This window comes from Mirounga leonina, unplaced genomic scaffold (genome assembly GCF_011800145.1).
Source record: "Mirounga leonina isolate KUSES-001 unplaced genomic scaffold, KU_Mleo_1.0 Mir_151, whole genome shotgun sequence".
Classification (NCBI taxonomy): Eukaryota; Metazoa; Chordata; class Mammalia; order Carnivora; family Phocidae; genus Mirounga; species Mirounga leonina.
In genome coordinates this window covers 49,849,226-49,866,480 of record NW_023270377.1, presented here as the reverse complement: position 1 = coordinate 49,866,480, position 17,255 = coordinate 49,849,226, and the positions used below count along the sequence as shown (strand labels likewise).

The window sequence follows — 17,255 nt, the reverse complement described above, 5'->3', positions numbered from 1 at the left end:
ATAGATAGATAGATAGATAGATAGATAGATAGATAGATAGATAGATAAAATTCACTGGTACGGTCCTTCCCTAGAATAAAATGAAGAGTACACATGAAGTGAAACATGTAAATGAATTGTTACTCTTCTACTGATCCAGTATCATTGATATAAAGAACAAAAGAAGATGTAGCTGATATTGAAAGGGAGCCTATTTGCTGCTTGACCCTGCACAATGCTAGGGTCAGTGAGACCTTATATTTCATGAGCCTAAGTTCTAGATAGGATTTTGTCAAGTGGTCCTGACATAAACTTAGCTTGTAGGAAACCGTGAATATGCCTCTCAGTGATTTGATTCCTTTCTCCCACTATGTTTTTTATTCCATTTTCATCATTTTCTGGCTTTCACTTATTTTTGTCAAAAGCTACAGGCACCAAATCCTTGTGTCCTAAAATTAAACAAAACAAAACAAAACAAAACAAAAAATTAGCCTACAAATATGTACTCCTCAAATGGAAAGATTTATGGACCCATATGAAGTCAAGTTAATTTTATCAAAAAAATTTAAATTTCTATATGATCATGATAGCTGTCATTTATCAAATGTTTAGACTACTTTGAGCACTGTTAAGTACTTTCTATATGTTATCTCATTTTACTGTCACTTCAACCCGATATGGTACGACTATTATTATCCTCATTTTATATGAAAAAACAAAAAGTCAAACTGGGCCTGAAATTCCAAAATCTTTTACAGAGTATTTTTAGGGGATCAGGCTTTAAACATCCAGAAGTTCACTGTATTTATTTAGTAGTTTTCATCTTTCAGCCAAAACCTAAAGGAGTAGTTTTGATTCGCAATTTATTTTTAGGTTCTTAGACTCACAGTAAAAATGTAGATTTCCAGCAATGCTAGCAGACCAAACATGGCTTATTTTAAGCTGTTGTTTATTATTCATTTATCATGTGTCTTTTCATTCAATAAGCATGTGTTATCAACTGCTATGCTCAGAACTCTGGCGGAGACAAAGAAATAAAAAGCTATTTCCCACAATCATCCAAGAAGAATTTTTAAAATAACCCTGAGTTTTAGCCAGTGGCATACATAGCATGTTGGACACACAGAGTGGATCATTTTTTTAACACTTCTCTCATACATATGAAAAAAAATTATTTTCAGATATAATCATTCAATGAGACAAATAATAATAACGGCCAGAAAGGAAATTAGACAGTAAACGTTTTCTCTAGCTGAACTTGGGCTGGTATGCCCACATAAAAATATAAATAATAAAATAAGCATTAGAGATATTTCTGAAAATTGAAAAGGCAATGGATTAATTTTTTAATTAATGTATTTTCTTTGTGTAAAGGAATAAACGTATATCTACATGGTGTTCTGTTGAAGTAATCAATAATATTACATTTTTTGTTTTGAGCTTTAAGGTCTGCATATTTTTCAATGATGCTTCCAAAATTGATCTTCAATAGCCAGATTTGTTAATCTATTTTCACTCAGAGTAACTCAAAGGGCACTTTGAAATGTTTCCTTCACAGTGAAGCAAGAGATATAAAAATGCATTGAAAAAAAATATCAAAGGTAAGTTTGGCAGAGATTTATGGAATCCTTATTTCACAATGAAGTGCTATTCATATCATTGTTTCTTTGGGTTGATTCTAATAGCCTTCAAATGCAACTGCAGTTGAAAAATTGCCACTAAAATGTCTTCACTAGAGAAGTCAGCATAAATTGATACTGTATCTGGTAAACTTTCCCAAAGCTTATAATTGTTCAGGATCATTTGTGTCTGATTTGAATGCAGTTTTTGCTTCCTTCAATATATTTTAAACAGAATATTTGAAGAAAATGATATCATGGTGACCAAAAAACAGAACTTGGCCTCTTGGCTGACTGCTTACTCTTGAAACAAATATAAGTAGCTGAGTCTGCACGTGCCAGGAGACTACTGGATAACTGGAGATTCCCCCAAAATATCTTTCTTATAGAATACATTTATTAAAGAATAAGTAATATATATGTATATATATTATATATGTATACACACAGAACATACTGTATATACTGTATGTATATATATATATAATAATACATTTGTGTATATATATACACAATATTGTGTATATACAGTAATACAATATAATAGAAGTTAAGCCAGCCTAGGGCACTTGAGAAGTATTTTATCACTGATACTGTTTAGAATTGTTGGCACATGGTGATAATAAAAAGCAGACTGACTTTTAATTGGTTATTACTGCTTTTTAATTCTCTGTAGAAAATGTCAGCCTATTACTGCCTGCATCCCAGGAGAACGACCCCATTGCCCCAAACTTGGCATTGCCACTGGTTTGAGCCAATGGAATTTAGTTAATCAATTTACATAAAAAGAACTATTGTTTTAAAGTACTTCTCAATAAAAAAAACAGTAGCTACCCAAATCCTCCCCCCATCTTTTATTCCCCCATGCTATTACTCCCAGCTATTTGAGACAATACATTGTACTTAAATGTTGCATGGATTTTGTAGTTTGGCAGATGTGAGCTTGAATCTTAGCTCTGCTACTTACTAGCTCCATCCTGGATACTGGTCAGTTGCTGTTCTGCAACTCTGTGTTGACTTCCTCCATTCTTCCCTAATTCTCCTCTCTCCTCCTAACACAGGCCATTTCTCTTGTTTCTTTCTTTAGCCTTCTTCCCTTATCTTTGTACCTTCTCTTTCTTGAAATCTTTATTGATTATCTAACCTTTTTCTCTTTCTTCAACTAGCACCTTTCTTGGGGGTTCTGGGTGGCTCAGTCGGTTGAGCATCTGCCTTCGGCTCAGGTCATGATCCCGGGATCCTGGGATCGAGTTCCGCATCAGGCTCCCTGCTCAGTGGGGAGTCTGCTTCTCTCTCTACCCTTCCCTCCTGCTCATGCTTTCTCCCTCTCTCTCAAATAAATAAATAAAATCTTTAAAAAAACACAAAATCTAGCACTTTTCTTAAAGTGTCTCCTAAATCTGGCTCCAGGTTCACTCCTCGATTATAAATAATTTGCTAGAAATTTTCACCTGGATGGAGTAATGACTTCAATGATTAATCTCAAATATTGGGTTCAAGCTTAATTAGATAATCAGTAAGACAAGCCGAGAGTCTCTTTAAAAGAATTCCCTGGCATTATTCATTCATTGGGCAAATACTTATCATGCACCTTTTGTGTACTAGTCACTGGCACTAGAGATGCGACCTGTGCAAACTCAATCCCAATTCTGTAGACCCAGAGCCTACATTCCAGGGTGGCAAGTCCAGGGCAGAGTTAGGAGGCCACAGGGCTTGAACCTCATGAAACCCCATCCGTTCTGCCAGCTCACATGGTGCTGCCTGCCTGCCAGGCCCACAGGGTATGAAATGGCTTCAGTGATATCATCATCCTGGAATATCTGGAGGAACTGAAATTCATGGCTTTTTACACCAAAGACAATGAGGTGACTAACGTGGCCCACATGAACTACAATCCCATTGTGTCCAAGATGGCTGAGGTGTTGGCCTCGGCTACACTACCCAGAAGCAGGAGATGGAGACTGCTGACAGTCTCACAGGGAAGGGATCCTGAGCTCACATTCAGCAGACTTCTAGCAAACATGCGGGGACACCTGGAACAGAGGCCAAGCCTGAGGGCAGATGCCAACCTCGAATTTTCCAGGATCCCTCAGGGCAAAACTTGAGCCTTTCCAGTGCTTTCCTTTTACTGCCTGGCTCTGCTCCAGAGAAGGGTCTCTGGAGTCTGTGTCTGGGTCTCTATCTCTTCCATTCCAGTGGAAGAGACAGACCAAAGCAAATGATAAATGTAAGTATATAACTATAAACTGTGATAAATATTTCAAACGGAAGTTACAGGTGCTATGAAATAACCATGTTCTCATTTCTTGATAGGTCTATGGAAGCATCTTTTTTATCCTTCCATTCATGACAACAGAATTAATGGGAGGATCGCTGGGTATACCATATGGGTAGGGGAAGTCAAGATCTCTTTATATTGATGAGCCTCCAAACTTCCTGATCTCATTTAACTGCAGTGGTCAGAATTATCAAAATTATATGTGCCATACGGCCTACCAGTAAAAATAGTAATATAAATTAAATATGGTGTCTCTTCATGATACTTTTGAATCAGATCGTTAAATAGCCAAAACACAGTCAATAATAAGAATAATAATTTTCATTATAAAGAGCTCAAAATAACAAATATGTTTTTTCTGCTTTCTCCATTTTCAGAGTAGATATTCCATAAGATATCTCTTAATGAATGGGTTCTAAATTTATAAAAATAAATTTGTGAAAAAAAATCAAAATTTTATAATGAACAATTAATTAATTTACTATCTTAAAATGTCTCCACAGTTTGAAACTGTTAATAAACCTTTATTAGAGTGTTATTTACTTTAAAGAAATCCTGTATCTTTTTTTTTTTAATAGAGAGAGAGAGAGCACAAGTGGGGAGGGGCAAAGGGAGAGGGAGAGAGAGAATTTTAAGCAGGTTCCATGCTGAGTTTGGAGCCCAATGCAGGACTTGATCTCACGACCCTGAGATTATGACCTGAGCCAAAATCAAGAGTCAGATGCTCAACTGACTGAGCCACCCACATGCCCCAAAGAAAGCCTGTATCTTGACATGAATTGTTTTCCAACTATAACAATAATGATTAGCAACGTAAATATGAATGTGGGAATACTCTCTAATGAATATGTAAGAATTGTAATACAATGAATACATGGCTATATAATAGAATAACATAGCTGGGTTCACATAGCCTGTGTCATTCTGTGTAAAGCATTTCCATTTCTCAAACTCTATTTCATAAGGGTAGTATAATCACTTTCCTTAACAATGTAGAATAAAACTTGCAAGATATGTGCTAAACACAGAGAATTTAAAAATTAAATGTACACTCATCAACTACTAATCGTTCTCTGCATTTATTTATTTATTTGACAATCATCAATAAGTTCATGCTAAGAAGGGAAGATAGGATATCCACTAAATAATAAATGATCATATCAATTTCTGGCAAATATGCTCAGAAATACAGAATTACATAAAATAAACAAACAACAACAAAACAACCAAAAAATCTATTACCACTAAAGTCCAAGAGAAGAGAAGCTTATTTTCACTGAATGAACCAGGGAACACTTCATAAAGACAGTAGTAGCATTTGAATTAGGACTTGAAGCATGAACAAAAACAGACAGGAAGTTTAAATAGGAGATGGAGGGAAAGCATTGAAGCAGAGGAAGCAGAATGGACATATGTTCAGGAAGGGAAGCATGTGACAGGTCCTAGAAGACAATGAGGCACCCAGAATGAATGTAACATGGGATTTGTGAAAGGAGGAAGGTGGTGAGGTAAATGGAAAGTAGGTATAAAGTGTTTCAAATGACAGAAGAGTCAATATTTCACTTAGTTGAAAATGATGGGTCATTGCAAAATATGGAAGAAGGGAGTGACATACCCATGACAAAGCTCTAAAGACGAATCTAATGACTAGAAACAAGGAACTGTGAAAGGAGGGCTGGAGATTAGAAGATTAATCTGAAAAATATAAAATTTTAGATTGAAAGGGGAAAAGGTTTTAAAGTGAAGAGGCACAAAGAAGAGAGAAATAAGTAATTTTTAAAAAAACAGAACAGAAACAATTTGATACTCATTTTGTTGTAGAAGACAGTAAGCTAAAGAGGCATCAAAAATAACAGATTTCAAGCTGAAATGACAAGGGGAGTAGAAGTACATGGAAACATTTTATGCTTTCTTTGGTAGGCTATCAACAAACAGCCTAGGCTGTTCATCTAAGCAATATTTCTCAAACAGTTTACCGGAGACTTTGATATGTTTATAAATATTCAACACAAAGAGGGTTTCACTGTCAATTTAGGACACACTAAATATCGTATCTTCCTCTTAAATATTTACATTTAACATAAACATAATAAAGTTCCAGGAAATTGTGTAGTAGTAGTGTGTGTGTGTGTGTGTGTGTGTGTGTAAAACTATTAAATCTCATGGGGCACTAATGCTACAAGGGACAAAGCTTAGAGATGAGCGTACATATTCCCCTGAACTTACTCTTATAGAAGAAGTAGGTGTTATAATAAATCTCTTTGGGATGAATCAATATCAGGTATCAGGAAGTCATTCAGGTATACATGTCTAAAAGACGGGAAGAGAGGTAAATTGTCACTCAGAATAGAGTTGAGATCTGCAAATATAAATGTAGAAGTCACCTAACAGAGAAGATAGTTGAGATTATGGGAAGAGGTGGTTTTGCAAGGGACTAGAAAAGTTAATGAGAGGATGTGGAAGCTGCAGACAGTCTACATTTTAAAGTCTAATAAATGGAAGGGAGGGAGATTGAAGTGTAACTTGACAGAGTAAAAAGCCTAAGGGAAAATTATTTTAGAATGAGCATCTCCAAGTTAATAAGTTATATAGAGATATTACCTAAGCATTCTGATCTAAGACAAGTCTTAAATATGCAATTCTAAACCATTCCTTTGGCATCCCAATCTTTAAGGGAAAATACAGAACCAAAAAGTCTGGAAGTCATAAGACCAGTGTCAGTTCAGATTTGAACTCATAGCTCTAGGTGGCCTTAAATGTTCTAATGTTCACAGTTGTAGGTAGAACTCCTTAGGATAACACGCTAATTGGCATGGCCATTAGGTTTTCTGAGAATATGGTCAGTTGTCCTCACAAAGGTAGTGCTAAACACTCTGCTGTCTGTCAGGAGAGGAGGGAGAAAGAAGAGAGCAGGGAGGGGGAAGGAGCAACAATCATATTTTTATCTAGGTATCTATCAGAAATTTAAACTAAAAAACTAGATGCAAGCTAGGGTCCTTTACCAGCACAATATTGACATAGCCTCCACAAAATAGATAAATGAGGCTACATTGCCAACTGGGCTAATAAAAGAGGGGGAAACAATGTGTTGTTAGGTAAAAAGAAGGATAAAGCAAAACAGATTATCCAGATTTTACATACTGATCAAAATTATTTAACTTTAGCAGCTCAACTTCCACATAGATTTGTCTAAAAGCTGGTATACAGAATTAATAAGAACTTTTATATAAAATTTAGGTCAATGGTCATTTGGTACAACTGTTTGGCTCCTCAGAATGTAGTCAGAAAGTGTTTTCCATTTTTTAAATAAGTAAAAATCAAGAAAGAATGGATCTACTTTAGAAATGGAATGTATTTTAAATAAGTTGTCTTTGCCACCTTGTACCACAAATACATTATATATATATATACACATATATATATATACACATATATATATACGCATATATATATATACACACATATATATATATTCTTTAGTAAAGACTTTTTAAATATTTGGTTCTTGAGAGGGAGAAAATAGCCTTGTTAAAGTTATTGTATTATTCTGCCTAACAATATGTAGGATTTACTTTCCCTTTAGAAGATAGATTCTTAGGGGGTGCCTGGGTGGCTCAGTCGTTAAGCATCTGCCTTCAGCTCAGGTCATGATCCCAGGGTCCTGGGATTGAGCCCTACATCAGGCTCCCTGCTCCCCGGGAAGCCTGCTTCTCCTTCTCCCACTCCCCCTGCTTGTGTTCCCTCTCTCACTGTGTCTCTCTGTCAAATAAATAAATAAAATCTTAAAAAAAAAAGATTCTTAGTATATTTCAGAAAAAAATCACAATAAAGTAAAATATTTTAAAATAAAACATGGAAGTTTTATGGCACTCTAGAATGGTCTAAAGTACATTAAAATAAAATACCATCTAATTGGAAATTTCAGGCATTTTGAGTATGAGAAAATTTACAGAAAGCAATGCCTAAAAAAGAAAGATTGATAGGATGGCTATGGTCAAATCATATTTTATTCATGTCTATTAATGAAATCATAATGAAGTTATAATGAAATCTAGTTCTAGTCTTGCACAACCTAGAAGCCACATCCTTCAGTACCTAAAAGGGTCTTTGTACTGCTTACAAAAATGTTTATACTATGGTAGCAACAAATCTCTTCTGTATAGAAACACTTTCAAAGCAAATGCCTGAACTTTATCTTTCTTTCCCCTCCTCTCTTTACTCCTTCTGGAGTAAAGTATTTCATGTCCTAAAATTCCTGGTAAGTGCCTCATATGTGACGTGTCAAATCTGTGTGTTTGTATGGTCATCACAGTAAATCATACGACCCAGAGAACACATGATAATGTACTCTTGCTCATTGTTTTTTTCTTGCTCCACCTTTGGCACAGAAAATTTTCATGAATATAATGACTATTAAATAATTCTGAGTGGCTCAAAGTAATTTTTTAAGATGATTTTTAGTCATTTCCTTGGCTAATGAGAATGGGCTATGCCTCAAGGAAAGATTGTATGGTCAGCCTGGCATACACAATTAAGGTCCCCTAACACTATCTATTATGATGATACAATCTGTAATGTCAAGTCACACTCAATCTGTTTGTTCTTAATATCAGTACTCTTCGGAATTCTTAATTGTAGGAAACAAACTGAGGGTTGCTGGAGTGGCAGGTGGGGTGGGAGGGAGGGGGTAACTGGGTGATAGACACTGGGGAGGGTATGTGCTCTGGTAAGCGCTGTGAATTGTGCAAGACTGTTGAATCTCAGATCTGTACCTCTGAAACAAATAATGCAATATATGTTAAGAAAAAAAAAAGAAGAAGAAGAAGGTAGCAGGAGGGGAAGAATGAAGTGGGGGAAATCGGAGGGGTAGATGAACCATGAGAGACGATGGACTCTGAAAAACAAACTGAGGGTTCTAGAGGGGAGGGGGGTGGGAGGATGGGTTAGCCTGGTGGTGGGTATTGAGGAGGGCACATTCTGCATGGAGCACTGGGTGTTATGCACAATGAATCATGGAACACTTCATTTAAAACTAATGATCTAATGTATGGGGATTAACATAAGAATAAAAAAAAAATATCAGTACTCTTCAATGTTTCCCCATCTAGCTGGTTGTGACCCCTTGAGCTTCAGTTTCTTCACCTATAAGATGGAGATCTACATAGTTTCCTTTCTACCTCATAAAGATAGTGTGTAAACGAATAGTATAAAAGACGTTAAAAAATGTTTTTCAAAACTCTTGTTATGGGATTCTACACAAGCATAAGCCATCATTATTCAAAATGGTATTATTTACAGATTTTGTATCATCTGCATTTTGCTAAATGTGAATTCAAAAGCAATGCTTAAAAAAAAAACTCTCTTCAGGAAGAAATGAGGAAAAAGACATAAGAGCTAGGTAAAATGCTGCCAAACTTGTGTGTACATGATACCTGGGCGTGATAATCCACAGATAACTCCCATCTGTTATTTCTTAATTTACCTCAGCTGTTTCAATAATGTGATATTGTTCATTTCTCAATCTTTCCAAAATATTTCTTCTTCCTTTTTTTTTAAACTCACACCATTGCAGTTATGTAACAGAACATTAACTATTCTCTCAACTAGGCAACTTTGTTTGCCTAGATTCTCTAAGAGTAGATGGAAAATATTAACTATGGAGAAATTTCTTGGGGTCAGACTATCTTCTAGGTAACATAACTAAGAAAAGAAGTAAGGGAAGAAAAAAGACTAGCTGAAGTAAAGTGAATCTCAGAAAAATGAAGGAGGTATATTTTGGGAAAATTTAGAGAAACAGAAATGTGTACCTTGGAACATGAATTGCTGGAGCTTTTAATAAGCATTATATATCAATAGAATATATTTGGGGAAATACCGGAGTCAAGAAACTTAAGTTTTGCTGCAAAAAATCTAATATGCCTTATAAATTTCTAAGAGGACAGTATGACAGGCATTATTTCCCAAACCTATTTGATGCTTTTGTTCAGAGTATCTCAGGGGAAGGTGTTCTATGATGAAATAGCTTTTGGAAATACTGAGCTCAGGAGTTTAGGAGTTCAGCTCATCAGATTTGTCAGTTTTAGCAATGAGCCAGATGGGTGGCAGCACATATTCACAAAATAAATGCAGTATGGCTCTTGATTTCCTAGCCCTAACCACTTAAAGCCATGCATCCCTCCCCATGCTCAGCTTTATGCTGGCTAATCAGGAATTCTCCCTATGCCCAAAACTCTCTGAAACACTTTACCCACTTTTGTATTCCCATGCCTCTACTCAAGTCATACAACCTTCTTGATAACGCTTATCTTCTTTTTCCACTTGCCTATCAAAATCGAAGGAACTTCAATGTTCAACCTTAAATGTTTCTCCCTCTCTGTCACTGTATTTCATATGTGCTTCACTTTAGGACAGTGTTTCTCAAACTTGGCTGCACATTAGAGGTACCTAAAGGGTTTTAAAAAACACTGATTCATGGGCTTCACCCAGGAGATACATAGGTCTGAGATACAATCTGGGTGTTTGAATTTGAAAATTCCCCAGTGATTGTTAAGATACAGGCAACATTGAAAACCATTGATTTGGAATTCATGGCGGTTCTTCTCTGTACTTTATAAACCTACATTCTAAAAAAGGGTTTAAGGTTCTTAGAGGAGAAACAACCCCCTTCATTTTCATAGGTCCCTTATACCCATAGACATTTTCAAATGAAAAACTAAAAGAAAAGGGGCTCCTGGGTGGCGAAGTTGGTTAAGCATATGACTCTTGGTTTCAGCTCAGGTCATGATCTCAGAGTCTTGAGATCAAGCCCCAGGTCAGGCTCCACACTGAGCACAGAGTCTGCTTGGATTTCTCTCTTCCGCTCCCTCTGCCCCACCACCTCCCGTGCTCTCTCTCTCTCTCTCTCAAATAAATAAAAAATAAATCTTAAAAAAACTAAAAGAAAAATGTGGTTTATATTTACAGTAATGATACTAATCTTATAAAAATGTTTTCCAAACTACTCTGTTCTTCCATTCCTATTCATGTACATTATATCAAGTGGTTCCCAAATCTAGCTATGAATTAACATAAACTGGGGAGCATGTGGAAATACATATATCAAAGCTTTCTACTCCCAGACCTACCAAAGCAGAATATCTGAAATTAGAGTTTCAGAAACTTGTTTTGTTTTTGTTCTGTCTTGTTTTGTAAACTGCAATTCTAATGTCAATAGTCAACAGATTCGTTTTGTGAATCACTGATTTAAAAGAGGAATTATGTAATTTGGCTTTTATGAAAACATTTACTCATTATAATGGTGTTCAGAAGGGTTCAGTAATAGAAAATAATATCATAAATCTATACTATAAAGAATAAATAATTTTTAAAAGATAACAATCACGGGGTGCCTGGGTGGCTCAGACATTGAGCGTCTGCCTTTGGCTCGGGTCATGATCCCCGGGTCCTGGGATCGAGCCCCGCAGCAGGCTCCCTACTTCTCAGGGGGCCTACTTCTCCCTATCCCGCTCCCCCTGCTTGTGTTTCCTCTCTTGCTGTGTCTCTGTCAAATAAATTTTTTTTTTAAATCTTTAAAAGATAACAATCACAAATTCCTAGAGAATACACATTATGGATAGATTCATATATGGTTCAAATGCATAAGGAAGCATTATTTTATTTCAGTAATTACAAGGCCTCCTTTCCATGTCATAGTTTTAGTGAAAATTGGAATTGAATTGCCCAAAATTAATTATATTCAGTTTGTATTAAAATAATGAGTTGTCTCAAGACTGTTAGCAAGACACTTGGTAAAAATCAATCCTCCAAAAGAAACTGAGAAAATGTGGGCCATTGTAAATGTTGTAAAACATTGAGCTTAATAGCTCATGTTTTAAGAAATTAGTGAAACTTCTTTAATGGTTAACGTTTTAAAACTTTTTTAACCAGGAATCTCAGGCACACTGTAACTCTGGAGTCAGGTGAGCAATATTTGACTCATCAGTCACATGAGAGTCAATAGGACTTTACTATTTTGTTAATATATATATTTTTTCCTATCCTCACTGGTCTCTCAGATTTCAACAACATGAAATAAAAATTCAAATTATATGCTATCTCTTCAACTGGCTGAATGAAGATGTACTATAGATGGAATAAAGGAAAAAAGAATCAGAAAAAGCGTAAGAGTTTTCAGAGAGCATTAATTGCATTAATTGACTCAATTATATGTGCTTCCCTTTAGTAATATTCTCCCACACAAACTCTGGGTTTGGCCATGTGACTTTTTGGTTTTTCCAATTGGGACAGAAGCAACTTGCCTCAATTCAGACTCAATCAGAGCCTTGAAAAAAAAAGTGTGAGTTTCTGCTTCCTCAGTGGATTCCTGCTACTACCATGAGAAAATATCCAGGTTAGCCCGCTGGAAGGATATGAGAGACACATGGAAGAAACTCAAGTCATGTATCCACGGTCCTCCTAAATGAGCCAGTTCACAGCAAACCTATGATCTGGCCACAGATGCATAAGAAAGCCCATTGGGATCACAGAAGCAGTCAGCTGATCTATAGACTCATGCTGTTTTAAGCCACTGTGTTTTAGGGAGATTTATAAACAGCAATAACTGGAAGGCTGTCCTGTGAAAGAGAGTTTGGATCCTTCACATTCCAGCTCTGCTAAGAGAGAAAAAAAGTTTGCATTGACTGAAAGACAGATTTCCATTTAAGAAAGTAATTTCTAACAAGTCATGACTGTTCAAAGGGGGAATAAGCTATAGGCATTGAATTTGCTGATTCTGGAATAGTTCAAGTTGGGGCTAACAGGAATGCATTTTATTCATTTGACAAATATATGTTTCTTCATATTTTCCTTTAATGCTAAAAAATTATATACAGATTATCGGTACAAGTGCACTGTAGAGTTTGGTTTTCTCATTCATAACTAGTAGTGGAAACAAGAACCAAGTACCCATCCCTCTAGCAATCCTCTGTGATATGGCTGCCAGAATTTTTAGCCAAGACTTACTGGCCATCATTCCCCCTGCAAATGGATTACCATTATGTAGATCTAACTAAACAAATTATTCACCCTATCATTCATTCATTTCAAGGGTCGCCAGCTAGGAGTCTGTAGATGGATTTTGTTTAGTCTTTCACGGTTTTGTTTTTTTAATAAAGATTTATTTATTTATTTGAGAGAGAGAGAGCACAAGCACATGTGTGCACGAGCAGGGGGAGGGGCAGAGGGACAAAATCTTTCAAGCAGACTCCCCACTGGCTGAGTGTGGAGCCGTTTTGGGCCTCTTGGGCTCCATCCCATGACTCATGAGATCACAACCTGAGCCAAAACCAAGAGTCGAATGCCCAGCCAACTGAGCCACCCAGGTGCCCCAGTCTTTCACTGTTTTTAAAAATGTGAAACTAAATGGTTTCATTTCCCATCTACCATAGCTCCCACCACCTCCTATTTCACACATTTACAATACTGACTTAGTCTCTTTTTGAAGACTATGTAAGTGCTTACTCGTGACACACGTTCCACCAAAAGGTATGGGAAATACAAAGATGAATTTAATATTGATTCTAGCCTCAGAAATCTTAAAAACTTTTTAGGAGGGTTGATCCTCTTACTCAAGTAATTATAATAGGATGAAGTGATATGTGCAGTAAAAGAAATCTAGATAAAATGATACGGGATCTCAGAGTTAGAAAAAATTAGATGCAGCTGAACCGAGCAGGACATGCTTAATTAGCAGGCACAGAAATTTGCAAGAGTCTCTTCTTTCTATTTCATGTTGCTCCACAAAGACATCACCACTGGAATAGCTATAAGAATTTGGAATCACTTTAGGTGTGATATCTAACAAACAGGTGGTCCCAGATTATCACCATGTCCCTACTTTCATCCAAATTTTAATTTAACGGTATTATTTAAAAATGACTTTGACCTAGTGGGATTTTCCTTTTCTTCCTCAATTAGGACTCAAAAATTGCCACGTTTATATTATTAAAGATACAAACATGCTGTTTATCATCACATTGGTCTCTAAACAATTTGTTCCAAACTCTTTGATCTTTGAAAATGTCATATTAAATATTAATATTTTTAAACCTTAAGTGGTGATTTTCATAATAAAGGCCCCTGACAGTCAATGCCTATAAACAACTGGTTAATAAATATATAATTAATATTTAAATACCCATTTTAACAAACAACTCCTCTAAAAATAACATCCAAGATGCTAAAGGCTGCAGTGACCAAAACACTAAAAATGGTCACCAATTTGACACAGAATTAGTGTTTCTACATAAAAACAAAACAAAACCAAAAACACATGGCTTTAATGGAGCAGGCTTGGGATGTTATGAAGATAGCAAATCTGAAAGTTTTATCTTCTGTTCTTCAAATGCACTGTGACTGCCCCATTCACTTCCAGCAGTTCCAATTCAGGAAATGTTGGATGTCCAAGAGGCCTTAATCAAATACATAAATAAATGGAAGCTTTCCCATGAGAACTATCAAAATTATGTCATGTCCAGTCATAGAACTGAAGAGATACAGTTTATAAATACTGCAGACCTCTTTAAACTTATTCAATCTCTACAAACCTATAGGTCACCTTAATCTTATTCTTTTTCATTGCTTTTAACCTCAACACTCTATGTAATAGACTGATTATTCCAAATATAAAAATTTCCAGATGGTATAAAACCATTAAATTATCCAGTAGGTCATTTTACCTGCATAATCTTGATTTTCCTCATTTCAAACATTACAAAAGCCATTTCTAAATCATGCCAATGTCCAAGATAAACACAATTATCACCAAGCTTCTCTAGCTTAGAAAACAAGATTTGTGTAGCTCCTGAGAGAAAGAGACATTTTTTCTGTGTTTTAATCTATTCTCTGTTCCTGGATCTATACCCAAAATTATTAATTATGGATCTACTACTTCTTTAAGGAATTATATATCTGTAAATGATTAAAAATACACTAAGATCTTAATAAACAGCAGTTCTTAATATTAATACCTACTGCTGCTACTGCTGCTGGTGATGGTAAGTTTATTGAAAAATAGCTTAAATTTGCTTGACTGGGGATGAAATAATACCAGCAGGAGTAAATTACTTGTTGCCTGACTTTAAAGTGTATGACAAATTATGGGGCTTATCTCTTTGTGATGACCACGTAAAAATTAGAGCTACTTTTATCACAGCTGGAAAAATAAAAGGCACAGTTCTGTCTGATAATTTTTGCAAGATAAACATTACCCTATGTCTTACATTCTTAGGTGTTTGCTGTTTTGCTTTGATCTTTGTAGTCCATTTTATTTTATTTTTTTAAAGATTTTATTTATTTATCTGTCAGAGAGAGAGAGAACAAGCAGGGGGAGTGGGAGAGGGAGAAGCAGGCTCCCCGCTGAGCCAGGAGCCCGATGCGGGGCTCGATCCCAGGACCCTGGGACCATGACCTGAGCCGAAGGCAGATGTTTACCCGACTGAGCCACCCAGGTGTCCCTTTGTAGTCCATTTTAAAGAGCAATTTGAGTCTGTTCCTTGCCTTATAAGTCATATAATGACCTTTGACCAGCAGCAAAAACATCCTGACCTAAACAATGAAAAACTAATTTTTAATAAATATCGGTTATAAACTGTCATTGTTCTTCTATTAACTAACATTGTGCCTGACAGCATCATAAATGTTAAATTCATTTCACTGTGTCTATTTTTCCAGAAGTATTTTTCACTTTCATAGCAAGGGGAGAATAACTTAAACATAATTTTTTTTTCTATTAATTAACTGTCACATAAAAGTCATCATTTATAAAAAACAAAACAAAACAAAACAAAAAACCAACTATGGGGCGCCTGGGTGGCTCAGTCATTAAAAATCTGCCCTTGGCTAGGGTCATGATCCTGGGGTTCTGGGATCGAGCCTCATGTCAGGCTCCCTGCTCAGCGGGAAGCCTGCTTCTCCCTCTCCCACTCCCCCTGTTTGTGTTCCCTCTCTCACCCTCTCTCTGTCAGATGAATAAATAAAATCTTAAAAAAAAAAAAAAACTATGAAACTAAATTTCCAGTATTTAACTATGTATCTATTGCAGGAAAATTCATTTTTTTCTCTTTTTTTTAGAAAACAAATTCACAATCACTTTGTCTTAGAACCAAAAACCGTTAGAACATTTTCATAAATATAGAATTTTACTATATTTTGGATTCCAAAATATAATAAAACTACACAGAGCTTTCTCCTGTGAGGAAATTCATTGCGTAAAAAAGGTATTTTACATATACTACTTCATCAGCTCACACTTAATTATTTTCTACGTAATTACTTTTCACTCTGATGACTTGTACTAAATATATTCCTGTCTAAAATATGTGCTTCTGGTGAGAGGCAGGTGTTAAAAAGAGGATTAAATCACAGAATATCACACATACTTAAATATTTACAAGACAAAAATATCAATGTCCATCCATGTATTATAATTTCTTTAAATTTTGAAGTGACTTTATATTTTATATGTGTTCAGGTTTTTTGTTATTCCCAAAACACTGAAGGAAATGGGTTTGAAATATCTGAATAACTGAATATGATCCAGACATTTTACCTAGAAAACTACCATAAATCAGCAGTCAGTCAGGTGTCCCACCTTATGAACATGTAAAAATCGGAAAAGCAGCACAGCCCTTGCATACTAGCAACTTCTGGTGTAGCTATAACACTGATGTTCATACACTGAGCTTAAATGTGGAAATAAATAAAAATGATTACACTCCAAAAGGTGTATGATTTTAAAAATGTAACAATATTTTATGCTATTCTTCTATAAAATGCGGTATTTTTTTAAAGATTTTATTTATTTATCTGTCACACCCTTGAAAGATCACACCCTTGAAATTAGAAATCAGATGCAGCAATAGGTTACTAACCATGCCCATTAGGTCCACAAAGAAAATTAGGATCTGTCTGTCTTTTCCTGTGCTTTCTTATTTCATCCTCCTGCTTTCCCCATCTCCATGTGAAGAGAGTATGCCTGCCAAAAGCACACTCAGAATTCCTCTGCTAACAGATACTTGTAAAAATAAGACTTTTGAAAAGGCATAAAGAGAAGAAACAGCATGTTCTAAATGCTGTGAAGATCTCAACATGATTTTCATTAGTCTGAGGTCCTGGCAGCAATCTGACTTGCACTTTAATGTCTCAGATCCTGGATGCATAGACCAGTTCTCAAATCTACGGCTGATGAACAACTATTGGCATGATTTCTTTTGTGGCTTTTTAGTGTTACTTCTAATGGAAAGCCACCACAAAAATAACTTATCCATTTTGAACACAGAAGAGGTTCAATAGGCTGCTGGCGTCAAAGAGCACAAAATAAGGCTTAACATGTGAGGAAAGTT

At 35.8% G+C, this 17,255-nt stretch overlaps 1 protein-coding gene across 2 annotated transcripts in view; it reads right to left on the bottom strand.

Annotated features, from left to right (window-relative positions):
- Positions 1-17,255, bottom strand: part of PDE1A (phosphodiesterase 1A) — a 236,704-nt gene that overhangs the window by 214,492 nt on the left and 4,957 nt on the right. The gene's annotated exons all lie outside the window — the stretch shown is intronic.